This window comes from Fistularia commersonii, chromosome 21 (genome assembly GCF_037954325.1).
Source record: "Fistularia commersonii isolate RoL2024-O1a breed Wild chromosome 21, RoL_Fcom_v1.0, whole genome shotgun sequence".
Classification (NCBI taxonomy): Eukaryota; Metazoa; Chordata; class Actinopteri; order Syngnathiformes; family Fistulariidae; genus Fistularia; species Fistularia commersonii.
The window spans coordinates 6,331,201-6,344,520 of NC_141304.1; the positions used below are offsets into that span (position 1 = coordinate 6,331,201).

General features: G+C 39.6%; 1 protein-coding gene across 5 annotated transcripts in view; it reads right to left on the reverse strand.

Moving 5' to 3' along the window:
* Positions 1 to 13,320, reverse strand: part of foxp1b (forkhead box P1b) — a 154,519-nt gene that overhangs the window by 110,063 nt on the left and 31,136 nt on the right. For all 5 annotated transcript variants that reach the window (XM_086167869.1, XM_086167871.1, XM_086167868.1 and 2 more), the window contains exon 3: positions 3,924 to 3,966. The gene's annotated coding sequence lies outside the window, so the exon portion shown is untranslated. The remainder of the gene's footprint in view (positions 1 to 3,923; positions 3,967 to 13,320) is intronic.

Below are 13,320 nucleotides of genomic sequence, written 5' to 3' on the forward strand. Positions count from 1 at the left end.
CTTACACGATAAAGGGGCATTCATATATTCAGTTTTTTTTCCTGCATCATTCATACCTGCCAATAAAACTTGTTAGTTTAAAAAGGGCTTCGACTACAGCATGCCGCTTGAATCCCAGCGACTGAAGTGAATACATGAATCACCCACATACATGTCACTTAACCAAATTGACAAAACTGATAAAGTCGTATTTACATAGCAGTGTTGCTGGGCATGATTGCTATCAGTACAGCTTCCCCCACGCTTTAATGGAAAGTTGGGGCATAACTTAGTGTGGATTACAACCAGCCTGGGAAAATTGCTCAATAACAGGAATAGATATAAACACTCATGCCGGTAAACAGATGTGGGGTGACAGTGTGTGGCACTTGATCAGTCAAGCAGCTGTTGCCGAACCTTCATTCATTCACTTATTCTGATGATGGATTCCCAGTTCTTTCCTTACAGCCCTAAACGACGCCACACTATTTGCTTATGGGGAAGTGGCATTAGGAAGATTGAGCTGCACAGAATATCATTAACATAGTCCCTGCCTGCAGCACTTTTACCGTCAATGTCAAACAATCAGTTTCCATGGAGTGGACATGGACAGACCAAGAGGAGCTTTGGTCCTTGTGTCTTTGTACATGCTTCAGCTTAGATGTAGCGCAGTTCTGAAAACTCATCATAACCAACTTTTTTTTTTCTCCTTTGTAAGTGAAGCAAAAAATAAGAGCATTGAGAATGATGTCATATTTTATTTTGTCAAGAACGCACAGAACATTCGATCTCACACAGAGTATTGAAAATGACATCCCCTTTGGGTGTTGTCTTATTGGGAGCCTACCTGTCACAAGGTTGATGTGATGCTTTTTGAATGCAGTGTGCACATGTGATCAGATATGCAGCTAGCACCCCAAAATGACAAACTGACTAGGAATGTCAAAGAAGGCAACAAACAGGCCTGTCCTCTTCCAGACAGGAAGCTGGGAGCAGCCGAGGCGCTGCCTTGTCTCATCTGCCGGCAGCACTCGCTGGCTCCCTGCCTCATCATAGCAACCATGTCGGATGGTGTGCACAACTCCAGCCTCGACAGCTGTTTTGATTTCAGCCCGTGTGACACATCTGTTGCTTGTCATGTTGTGTTGTGCCTGTCTGCGAACTATGTGCGACCCGGGAAAATATGTTTCTATGATTCTGGGCATGTTTACAAACAGCCTTCGAGTTTTACGGACCGACTGGTACAGTGGACATTTGCAGAGGGTCAGGAGACCGGTGCAGTGGGTGTCACGGTGCACATGTGTGGTGTACGTGAAGTCTGTTAACAAATGCACCGTGCTATGAAATCTGCAGTAACAAATAATAAAATAAAACTGAACTGCAGGTAACGAAGAAAGATATAGTTCTTGGTTATTGCAGTATCAATTACTGCGTACTGCTTTTTGAAAACTATTTATTTCCATCCCATGCCTAATTGAGAAAATTTGTTACAGCTGTAGTTTAAAGCGCCATCATAGCTGCATTATTCACAGCATGGTCTCATTAAACTTTGCAGTACCTTGAAAAAGCATTTCATAAAACTTGCAAAATTGGGTTTACTGTTTGTATGATTCCCGCTAGCATCTTTAGTGTAGGAATAATGACTTTGGCTTGTTGTGTACAACTATCGATGAATTAAACATGCTACATCAGTGAAAATTAAATAACATTGTTTCACTGGTTGTGAAAAAAGGCCAGCACTCAAGAGCTGGAGCAGTTTTATTAATGGGATTGTGGAGTACCTTACGAGTTGTGGATTTACTCTCACTTCATTTCTCTTTGCTTGCCTTTCCAAATCAATATTGAAAAGCCTTATAATTATGGATGTATGATTCACTTCCATTCCATTGTGGCTAGAGATGTCGGTGGGAATTCCCTCTACCTACAAATACTTATATTTCTATTATCGTTCTGCTGTTCTAAGAAAATGTCAATAAATGTATTTTTAAATACAATTAAAAAGGAACAGAAAAAGTGATTCAAATGAATTTTCGAGTGTGAAACCCCAGCCTTTTATGTAAATAGAACCCCTCTCAAGCGGGTGGGGATTTTTTTAGATGGCTCATTTACATTGCCAAATGACACAACACTCATGCTTTCCATTTACTATTAAAATGTTCAACAGAAAATGGAAACTGATCATTGTGTGTAGACCCACACCGACTCGTCTTTAACACCTCGGTGATAAGCAATACTGAAGTAAAGCTAGATGGTTCAACATAAAAACAAAGATGCGGCTGCTATTTCGACTGGCCTGGTCACACAAGACAGCGTACACAGCAACACTGGCACAGCAGGGATGCACAACGCTGATATGATACTCTAATATATTCAGAAAAGGGATAATTTACTTAAGGCTTGCATCCAAGGATCTGTCTGGCCTTCATTAGCCTCAATCTGACATGGATGTGAACAACATGTTGGCTTGCAACATGAACACTGCCCCTCCTCCTGCTGAATCCCAAACACTCAACTCCCCTCCTTTCTCTGGGACCTGTACAGCAAATTCCTCTGGAAATATCACAGGTTGTTAGCATTCCAGGGAGAATTTTACATGGGTGTACACTAAGGCCTTAATTACAGACACTATTTGATCATTCAACAGCTGGGCTTTATTAAAAATACACGTTCCCAGCGCCCCACAGTCAGTGTGAAAGAGCCCGCCGAGGCAGAAGCATCTATGAAACACGAATATGAATATTTATTATGTGATACATGGGGTTTAAGGACAGGATAGCTATACCCCAGCAAAACATAATTTAGAGCTAAACAAGTGACTAGCTTCTTCATTACATCACATATCCTTTTTATTTTCTCACAAGAAAATCACTTCAGACATGAAAGAAAAAGATGTACATAAATGTTAAAAGCTGACCAAAATTCTCCTAGAAAAGGGAGCAATATTTATTGGAATGGTTTGAGAAGTCTCATGTCGATATTAATAACTATCACACAAAAATAAGTACCGTATATGATAGATCTACTCAAATGTGATATTGTGAGAGTCTGTACAGTTAATTTAACTATGAAATATAACTTTATAGGGGTCCAATATATCAGCTGAGCCAAAGCAATATTGACCACAGAAAAATCTGATGTGATGTAAAGCACATTACTCCAAGGTCGACAAGAACTATTAAAAAAACACCATGTTTAAGGTGAAGTCTTCCCTCCGTGAAGGTTAGCCATGCTTTGTGTTTACTCTACACTACAGTGCTTTGAAATTGTTTAGCAGTGTGCAGCCTGCCCAAGGTCATTGTTTGTTTTCGACATGTTTATACACCACACAAGAAGAAATGACTTCTAGTCAGAGGATGCAGACATTATCTTCGACACTTCTTGAAATATTTTTCCACTGTTTAAGTTGTTAGTGCCTCCATGTCAGATTCATGTGGCGGCATGTTAGGGGGGTTAGAGCGGTCACCCTTTGAACTGGACGTTCCTGGTTCGATTCCCACCCTTCTCCTAGCCTGTCGAAATATTTTTGAGCAACACTAACTGCTCCCCTGGCGCTGCTCCTAAGCTGCCTTCTGCTCATGGTTCATCGATGATGGTACAAATTTCGCTGATGTTGTGCTCTGCGCAAAACTGTATGTGACAATAAAGGCATTTCTTCTTCTTCTTCATGGATTCGCAGTGACAGGATACATTGTCATCAGGTTTCAAATTATTTGAACTAATGGGCCATCACATCAGCAAGGAAATGAGCTACCAGGAAAAGCCTTGTGATTCCAAGATGTTTTAACACACAAGAATTATGAAAAAAAAAATTCCAGTTATAAGTGAGAAGTTTAATGCCGGGCTGCTGCATATGTAGATTTCTTATGTGTGAGAAAAAAAAAAAAAAAAACACCTGTTAACTTACTTGTATTGTTATTTACTGTTGTGCAGGAGTAAGTACTCACTTTTATCTGAGCTCCACAGGATGTCACCACTGGAGTCTCTTGGCTGAACCGATAAGCAGCAGATAGCCAAGGTAGGAGGGAAGAAGAGACAAAAGATAAAAGTTATTATTATATAACACATGCAAGGACTAAAAAAAAAAAAAAAAAGGATTTCAAATCGACAGCACTTTATCCAGGAGGCAGTTAAATGAAATTTAATGAAATTTTAAATGAGCATTCAGTCATGATTAATATATTTGCAAAAAGGACCAAAAAAATATTTAATAAGTGGTTGCAAAGATCTGTGTGTGTTAGCCTGGTTCTTCTGTGATTCCATATTGTGAAGAAATTATAAACCAATAATAAAGAAAATGGAAAACTGATGAGAAATTAAAAGAGTAATCTTTAAAGAGAAAACAAAAGAAAAACAATGTAAGACAGTAGTGCATTCTTCTGACAAGAAGCATTAAACAATAACCTCCTTTTTTAATATTGTGATGTGAAGGGGTGTAAATATGGAACGCGAAGTGGAGTGTGAACGCAGTACTGAAAGGACACAAAACAGGTCACTTTTGAATTATTATTCATTAATGCAGAATTAAATAGGTTTTCCACTGGGCCAATGCCCCCCTCCTCTAACAGATCTGTGGATACGTATTTAGCATCTCATACTCAAACTCCCTTGATTAAACAAATAATGACACATTGTAAACGCTGTAAGTGAGTCCAAAGTCATTTGTGCTTTGCTCTAATTTCATTTAAATACTGCTCCTCCCTAACCTTAGATCAAGTATTTTTTAATTACTAGTTTCTGAAGACAATCCCTACAGTGTTGTTGAAACAGACAACAATAGTTGGGCAGTGGGCACACAACGCAGTGTGCCCACTGCATGGTGTGTGTGTGTGTGTGTGTGTGTGTGTGTGTGTGTGTCTTTTGGCTTTTCCCTTCAGGAGTCACCACAGCAGAATCAACTTTCTCCATCTAACCCTATTCTCTGTATCCTCCTCTCTCACACCAACTACCTTCATAACTTCTCTCACTACGTCTACATATATTTATTTTACTCAAATTAACAACAAACAGTGCCACAAAACCCGTGACTGTTGAGGCAGGTCATTCACTCCCACTGCCTGATAACCCTTTGCCTCAGCTCCTTGCCCCCTTTTTCAAACACAGAGGGAAGAAATGGCAAATGTGTTTCCTGCAAGGGGGAGAGGTAGAAAAGCCCTATCCTGTCCCTAGAATCAGCGCCGCCCCACAAGAACTGCTGCCACTGACCTTTCTGCAGAGGCAGCAAAAGTTCCATGAGAGGGGAGCGTCTGCCAACTCAAACAGGGCTTATTCTCCTCTCTGCGGCCGCCAGCCGCCCATGTGGGCTTGTGATGTGCTTCCTGAGGGCTCACTGCAGCTGGAGCACTTTGAATAAAGGTAACAGCAATGTCACAGCTACTGTAAACTTGCTAAGCTGCTCCTGTCAGCAGGACGTTCCTAATCAAAGCAGAAACAACCCCATCTAAAACACAACGCATTGTTTTCTTTTCTCCGCCGGCCCCGAGTCCAAACTTCCTGTGACTCACAAAGAGAGCTCGCAGTCAAGAGGGCAACCACTTTTCCCTGATCTCGCCAAAAAAATACCAGGAGACTTGGGGTGACTTTCAGCTGTGGGGTTTAAAAATATGAGCAATTTGAAAATGATTAGTCTTATTTTATTGTTGAGTGCCTGACACAGGAGAGGAAACCAGAACAATCAGGCTGACTGACTTTTTTTTTTTCTGCTGAATTTAGAAACACTAATTAGTTTCGCTCTCGTAAAGCCAACCTGAAAAACGACCAATTAGAAATTGAAAATGAGACGTGCAGAGGGAGGAAACAAGAGCTTGTCATTTCCACTGTTTCGGTCCCAAGTGCAAAACTTTACCGCGATGACTTTCACACACACCAAAGATGATTGGCGGACTGCCGACCATACTTGATGTCACAGACACGCTCGACCAGTTAACGGCACTTTACATCAAATAGGCTTTCGCTTTGTTAGGAGGAAACTATTACAGATCTGTATGGCCACATGAAAGCCAGGCTGAGCAGCTTGGCCATGAAGATCTGAGAAGCACCAGGCCGGGGAGACGATGAAATCCACTGCGCTGACCACAGTACCAGCTGCTTTCAGCGAAAGACCTGCCAGCGCCAAACAGTTAGAATTTCACAGGTGCCTTATTTCGATGTACGTCCTTTGTTGGTACTGAGGGACCAATTCCTCTGGATTCAAAACGTAGAAGGAATCGGTACTTTGTGCTTCACCAACGTACAATTTACTCCTCCCGCTGAGCGGCGCTAGAATATGATGAAACCTGCGGATTTTTATTTTCTATTTTCCGAGCAAACGGTGGCAAGTGTTTCATCAATGCCAGGTTGAAGACGGATGGGCTGTCAGTGCCTTCCCCTGTCCAGGATCCAGCTCCTGGGCTGGGAAGTGTCTAAAAAAGGCCGGGGCTATACTTCCAGGCCTGCGCCTTTTACTGGGAGTAATTCTCAGATGCCAGGTTGCTGCCAACGTCCTTGCAGCCAATGGCAGAGAGGCCAGTAAGTTCACATTAACTGCAGAGTGTAACTGCACTGAACATCTGCTCATGAATGAGAGAGCTGCCCACTAACTCAGCGAGTTGAGGCTCACTGATGAAAAATTCAACGTTCTCCTCGCTGGCACGCTTGTTTTGCACTATTCTCCTGAGCCCAGAGAATTATATTAAGAGAATTTCAGCATGGCCTGGTGTATCTGAGAGAACAGCTGGCACTGAAAAGGGATCTGCTGCTCGACCAGAGCTCAGGGACTTCACACAGGATGTGCCTTACCCTACACCATTTGTCCTTGAAAGAAAAAAAAATATGAGTGTTAAGCTCCCAGGTAATAATAAAAAAAGGCAGAGGCTACATTTAGCTGATTACACACCTCATGTGTGCTGCTGGAGAAACGGCATAAACAGTGAAGACATGAATCGATATGAAATGTAAAGAAAATAAAAAAAGCGCAGCGATGACAATAAGTGGTTGTCTTAGGAGGGCAACTCACTACACCTGCTTTTGTTTGCCTTTCTTAACTCATTACTCTTTAACTGAGAAGAATATGACCCAACCCCCTGATGGAATCAGAGTGATTAAGTTCCAGAAATGGTGCGTTCCAAAACAAACGTGTTTGTGTGATGACAGAGTCACACTCGTGTTCTGCAAATGCTGTCTTTACATTCCTCATACAATTTTGTTTCGCGGTAGGAAAAACGTGGGCGACAGGCTATTGACTTTCGATTGAATTTGAAATTGAGATCACGAACAAAAAAAAAAAAAACGAGATAACCTCATGGAAATTTGTGACATAAGGTCTTTCCGTTGAATAAAATGATCAGAATTTCTAGGTTTAAAGATTATGTGTTTATAGTAAGCGGTGACTCCAACCATCATAGCAAAAACAGAACGTAACATTATGTACTTTCATTTATTTCTTCCTATGAAATATAACAGATTTCTAGGTAACTTGCAAAACACACCTCATAAGATTATTTGAAACCTTTCTGAAATTGAAACTATTGAGTAAGTGCAGTGCGGAACTATTTGCAATTCACAAAAATCAGGGAGAAAGTTTTTTAGACATCGAAAGCCTGAGAATCAGACATTTTTGACTCGAATTTGCAAAAGTATATTCATATTGTGAACGCTGCATTGAAGCGGAGAGATACAAACAAACAAGTCCCTGCGGTCATCCACCTGTTACGGGCCAATATAACCCTGTGAATTGAGTTTCCATTTTTTTCTTTTTGCGTGTTGAAAAGAGAAGAATACAGATGCATACAAAAGTGCTGCTTAACCAATTCAATTACAAGCCGATGCCTCGTATTTCATTTTCTAAACCAATGCGATTTATGTTACAGCACTCATCTACGGTCAAAGGCTTTTGTCTTTGACTAAACCAACAGTGCGACAGAAACAAGAGGCTGGAAAGATTCCATTCTGTCCAGTGCTCGGCCTGAACCGCCGATCCTTGAGTTATTGCTGCACAGTTACATTATGAGGAGTAAAGTGACACAACAAGACCGGCCAGACCAGTGCTGGCTTCTCCAGGTGCTTCTAATTATGCCTTGTGCTTTTCTGCACAACCTTGAAACATTATTTAAATCATGTCAAATTTTGTCACATCTTTACGAGTGCTATAGGCCCATTTAGATAAAACCAGTTGTTGAGACTTATGTTCTGTCTTATGTAATGGATTTAAGGGATGTTTCAATAAATTGGTCATTGTGGGATTGGCCTACTGTTCTGTACCCGTTCAAGGCGGAGGGTGCACCACTGAAGGAAAACCGCTTCTTATCACACGTGCATTGGCTTTGCTAACACTGTGAATTCCACCTCAGGGTGCAACTTTGTATTCATATCGATTTTCAATAATATCAGCGGACATACTTGTGAAAATACAAAAAAAGCACCTGTTTGGTGATTACTTAATACCCCCTTTTCTTTGCTTTACTCTTATTTGTAATGATAAGAAGTAGAAGTATAATCACTGTACTTTGAACCGCTCCCTTCAGCTAAAAGGCTCGCTAGAGTCAATCATCTTCCTCCATCTAACCCCGTTCTCGGAATTCTCTTCTTTCACACCAACTAACTTTATGTCCTCTTTCACTCCGTCCGTAAATCCTCTCGGCCTCCTGACTGACAGTTCTGACATTGGGATCCTTCTACCAATATATTTACCATCCCATCTGTACATGTCCAAAACATCTAACATGTGGTGTCCCTCTAATGCACTCATTCCTGATCCAACCCATCCTCGTCACGCTAAAAGAAAACATCAATATAATTTTTGTTACCTCCAGCTCTGCCTGTCTTTTCCGCAATTCCACGGTCTCTAAACTATACAACAGTACCGGGCTCACCACCATATTGTACAATCTGTATGCATTTGTGCAAATATCTATTTACAACATAAATATATATATTCAAACAAAATGTCACATCTGGAGATTATAGACAGAAGTCTGACATACATTAAGAGCCTCATTCAAACAAGCTCCGCTGAATTAATACCCTCTGTGATTTATCTGTTGCTATTGAGGTTTTTACAATTGATGTTTCAATTTGCCAGGTTAAATATTGAAAAAAGGACATATGCGAAACAAGAAAATAATCTAAATCTATTAGACGCATTTGTGAGAAAGGAAAGACGTCAGGATTTATGCCCTTTTAAACAATACAACAGAGGATGTGGAAATCGCGGAAGCGGGCCAAAAATAATCTGTGAAAATTGCCATTAAAAACCAAGACGATGTCTGGAGAGAAGCTCATTTGGCTGATGACAAATGACAGCACTTTGTCTTCCTGACAAGATCCCCCCTTCATCAAATGTCCAACTTCACATGAAAATAGGAAATCTCACATTATCGCACTGACAAACAATTACAACCATGTCATTAGCAGCAACCCTGGGCTCGAAACAATTAACAAAACACAATGTTGCACACCATGCTAACTTTCAGAAAAACACAGGATGTAGACGGAAAGACAATGATTAATCAATCATGGCACAAAGAACCTGATGCTTATGATTTGTGCAGGATCTAAATATGGGAAATGTGGGCGTCAACTATTTAGCTAAGGCAATTCAATTAAATCATAAAAAGTATCCCAAGCAATCAAAAGTTCTTCAGGCTTGATAAAAAGATTTATGTCAGCACCAATGACAGGGCAGACTAGCTATAGATTAAAAGCCAATAGTTTAGAAGACTTTCTCTTTCAGTGATGTAATCAGACACAGAGGCTTTGTATCTTTTTTTTTTTTTTTAAATACATTTCCCAGCGTGAACCAACAAATGAAAAAGGTAGCCCCTGTAAATATGACTGCTTACTTCAAACACAAGCATTGTTGACACCTAATGTAATTTCAGTGGGACGTCCAACTGAAAGCGCACCGGGGTAATATCAGGCTCTTAATGAGAATTCCTTCTAGCTTGAGACCTTGGTGAGATAGCCATAATGCATGGCTTCGCTTTTTAATAAAATAATAGTTACAGTTATTAAAGATGAATCTCATCACAGTCGAGATGACAAAATAATTCATTACCAAAACCAAGGCTTTAAATAGCTGCAAATAATGAGGCCCTACCCCCCACCCCTGGAAATTCATTTCCAGATAAATGGGTTTATTTTGTTTAACATCAGACATTACATTTCTGTGAAAAGAAATGCATACTGCACTCACAAATTCACCGATAAAGAAGATTACAAAAGAACATTTACTAAGCACCCTTGCAAACTTTTAAGCTGGACAACTGCAACATATGCACATAATTATTATCTATTGTAGGTAAAAAAATGAAAAAATAAAGGGAAAGAAAGATAACAGATTGTACAAACACATTTTTAGAAGACAACTTGATTCATGTGCCTTTTTGTCCATATATTTTCTGCACTTATATCACCCATATGTATATTTTTCATCATCCCATGTCATATAATTTTCATATCTTTTTCTTTTCATACGTTTTCTTTAGATGTTGCTGTACACTTAAATATAGGCTTTTGATTTATTTCGAAGCTGTTTAGTAACAAACAAAATCCACCTTCCAAACATTCACATAGCATGACCCGTTACGCACATTATATTTGGAGCATAGAACTGTCTTACATCATTTTTTTTCCACTTTCTTTTTGCTTCTTAAAATCAAGTACTGGTCAAAAAGTTAACAAAGCAGTTGATGCTCTCCAAATGATGATATTCTGTGTGATAAGGATAGTCAGAAAAGGTCTTTTGAAATTTCCTCTTTTGTATTAATAACTGGATAGTTTTTTTTTTCTTTTCAGAAATAATATTTAATCTTATGGCTGACAAACCCAAGTGTTTCTGCATATTTCTTGCCGCTTTTCCCGTCTATCTTCTTTCCAAATCTGATGTGTTGTTTCACACTGCAACTACATGTGTGAAAAGAAAAGACGAGTGCATGCTGGTGCAAATTTCCCCCAACCTTCCCCCAGCCCTTCCTGTTCGCAGCTCCGCTTTAGCTTTATTTATGTATTCAAAATAGATCATTTACAGCGATGGCATGGAAACTTCCCAGCATACCTTTTAACCTGTCGTTTTTCCCTCTCTCCACAGCAGGATGTCCAAAGGAAATGCTTTATTAAGATCTTGCCGACATGAGGAGCTGCTGTGACTTACTGGTGCATTACTGTCTAAAAGACAAAGTTATTTAGGCCAATAAAAGGCTAATATATTGTTGGAGTGGAATTACACAGAAGTTATCTCTGCCTTAATAACATCACCACAACCCCTGATGTTGTTTAGATCAATAAAGCCCATTAAAGTCCAGACCTCAAGCGCAGATAAGGCCGAACTAGCACAACAAAATACTGCTCCCTGGCATCTCTGAGAACAGAGGTCTTTCTCTGGCAAAAAGTGGTCAAAATGAGAACACTCTAAACTCAATGCCATGAAAAATTTAATTCACTGAAACATATTGTCTGTGTTATGGAGCCATCTGATCTACTTGAAAGGCAGATAAACAAGCGGAATGATGTAAATGGATTTCAGATAGTGGATAGAAAAGTAAAAAAGGGGGTGTCTCAAAACTCCCAGAGGTGGGTATGTCTGCAGCTGTCGGCTTCATCTCTTCCCTGTTTCCGTTGAGAAAAGGGAATAGTTTTCAAAAGGTCTTGATGTACCACAAAGTCCACATATAAACTGAAGTCCTGCCATGTGTATGTGTGTTTTGTTTTTTTTTGCTTTTTTCTGCTTTTTAAATAATCATTTACATTTCCCATTTGCCATATAATCCCCCCCCCCCCATCATTATAACCCACTGTGATAGGATTACATTGGGAAATGATGTATTTCACTAGAGGTGGCCAATACATATGTAGATGTACGATAACTGCATTGTGGATGGGTTTATTTCGACAACTGTTATATTCCTTAACAGTTTATGTTTTCAATTAAAGGTCTGATTTTTTTGGTTTTGTTTTTTAGTGAAGTTAACAATTCCATCCTGACTCGCATAAATAAGTTTGCTGATCAAAACCAGCTGGATATTGCATAATTGTTACATATTGCCTAAACTTCTGCAATCATCTGTAAACGGTAAATAAAAAATTAGGGTGAACACAATGTTAAAAAATGTGTAATTAATTGAGTTATAAATTTTAAGGTCAGGTCAGTCTGGGTCTGCGATGTTTAGATATGGTCATTAAAGAGCTTCTGAATATCTGAATAGTCATTTTCTCCATACTGCCCTGTATTTGTTATGAATTGAAAAATGTATGTTCGAATCAGAATACTATGTGTATTTGAATACACAAATGGAGGAACATAACTTGACAAGAAATGTGTCACTGTCTAAAACAGAATATAGTAGTAACGTCAAAGCCCAGTGCTGGGAATCTGGTATCCCAGCATGCTATGCTCATTCTTAGCAGTGTCCACCAGGTGATGCACTAAATCATGTGCACCAACTATCCATCAACCCTTCAGGCATGATGACCATTGTGTGGACTGTGCTCTGTGTCTGATGCTCCACCCCCTGATATGATGAAAACACAGAAAGGAGAAGAGAGTGTGTGTGTGTGTGTGTGTGCATGTTTACTGTTCACGTGCACTTGTAAATTGCAGCATACAGAGACACCACAGTTCTCCACAGGAAACCACAGGAAACAGTTTTGACGCTATCTGTATATGCAAAATGACAGAACAGCTTGTCCCCTTTGGCTCATGCTGTCAATTGGAGGTTTATCGCAACCAAGCAACTCACACTGGAAACTGTATTTGATACATGTATAATGTATTAAAAAGAAACAAAAGAAGGAAAAGAAACAACAGCAATGTTGTTTGTTGAGAATTTATGAGGCGTTTTGCTCTTTTACTTTAGAGAACTACAATGGGCAGTTCAGCAAGTTGATAAGGCCACTAAGACCCACACATTAAAGTTTCGATCATTTTCCATCCAGAGGACTTCTTACTCCAGAGACATTACACTGATCCAATCAAAAACTGTAAACTAGTTTTACCTACGTTCAACCAAACTTTTTCATTTTCAGCAACACATCTAAAACATCAATGTGACAACAGAAGTGTTTAAGTGTTTCATCTAACAATACATGCATGAGCATACCTTAATATTGGGAAAGTCTGTAAAAATTAAATAAATTCATGGAAAACATTAAAGTTTAAGTCTAACTAGCCAGTTAAGTGACAAGCAGGAGATTTTTGAGTGAGCACATGCATATTCCCATGCCACAGTGGCAATTGTGGGAAATACCTCTGCATGGATATTAAGTCTGACATACTAATGTTGACAAATAAAAACATGCATATGATGCACAAAGAGAGAAGTCCCACTTACAAGTGAATGTATAAATAAAGTATGACAAGTCTGTGGAGGT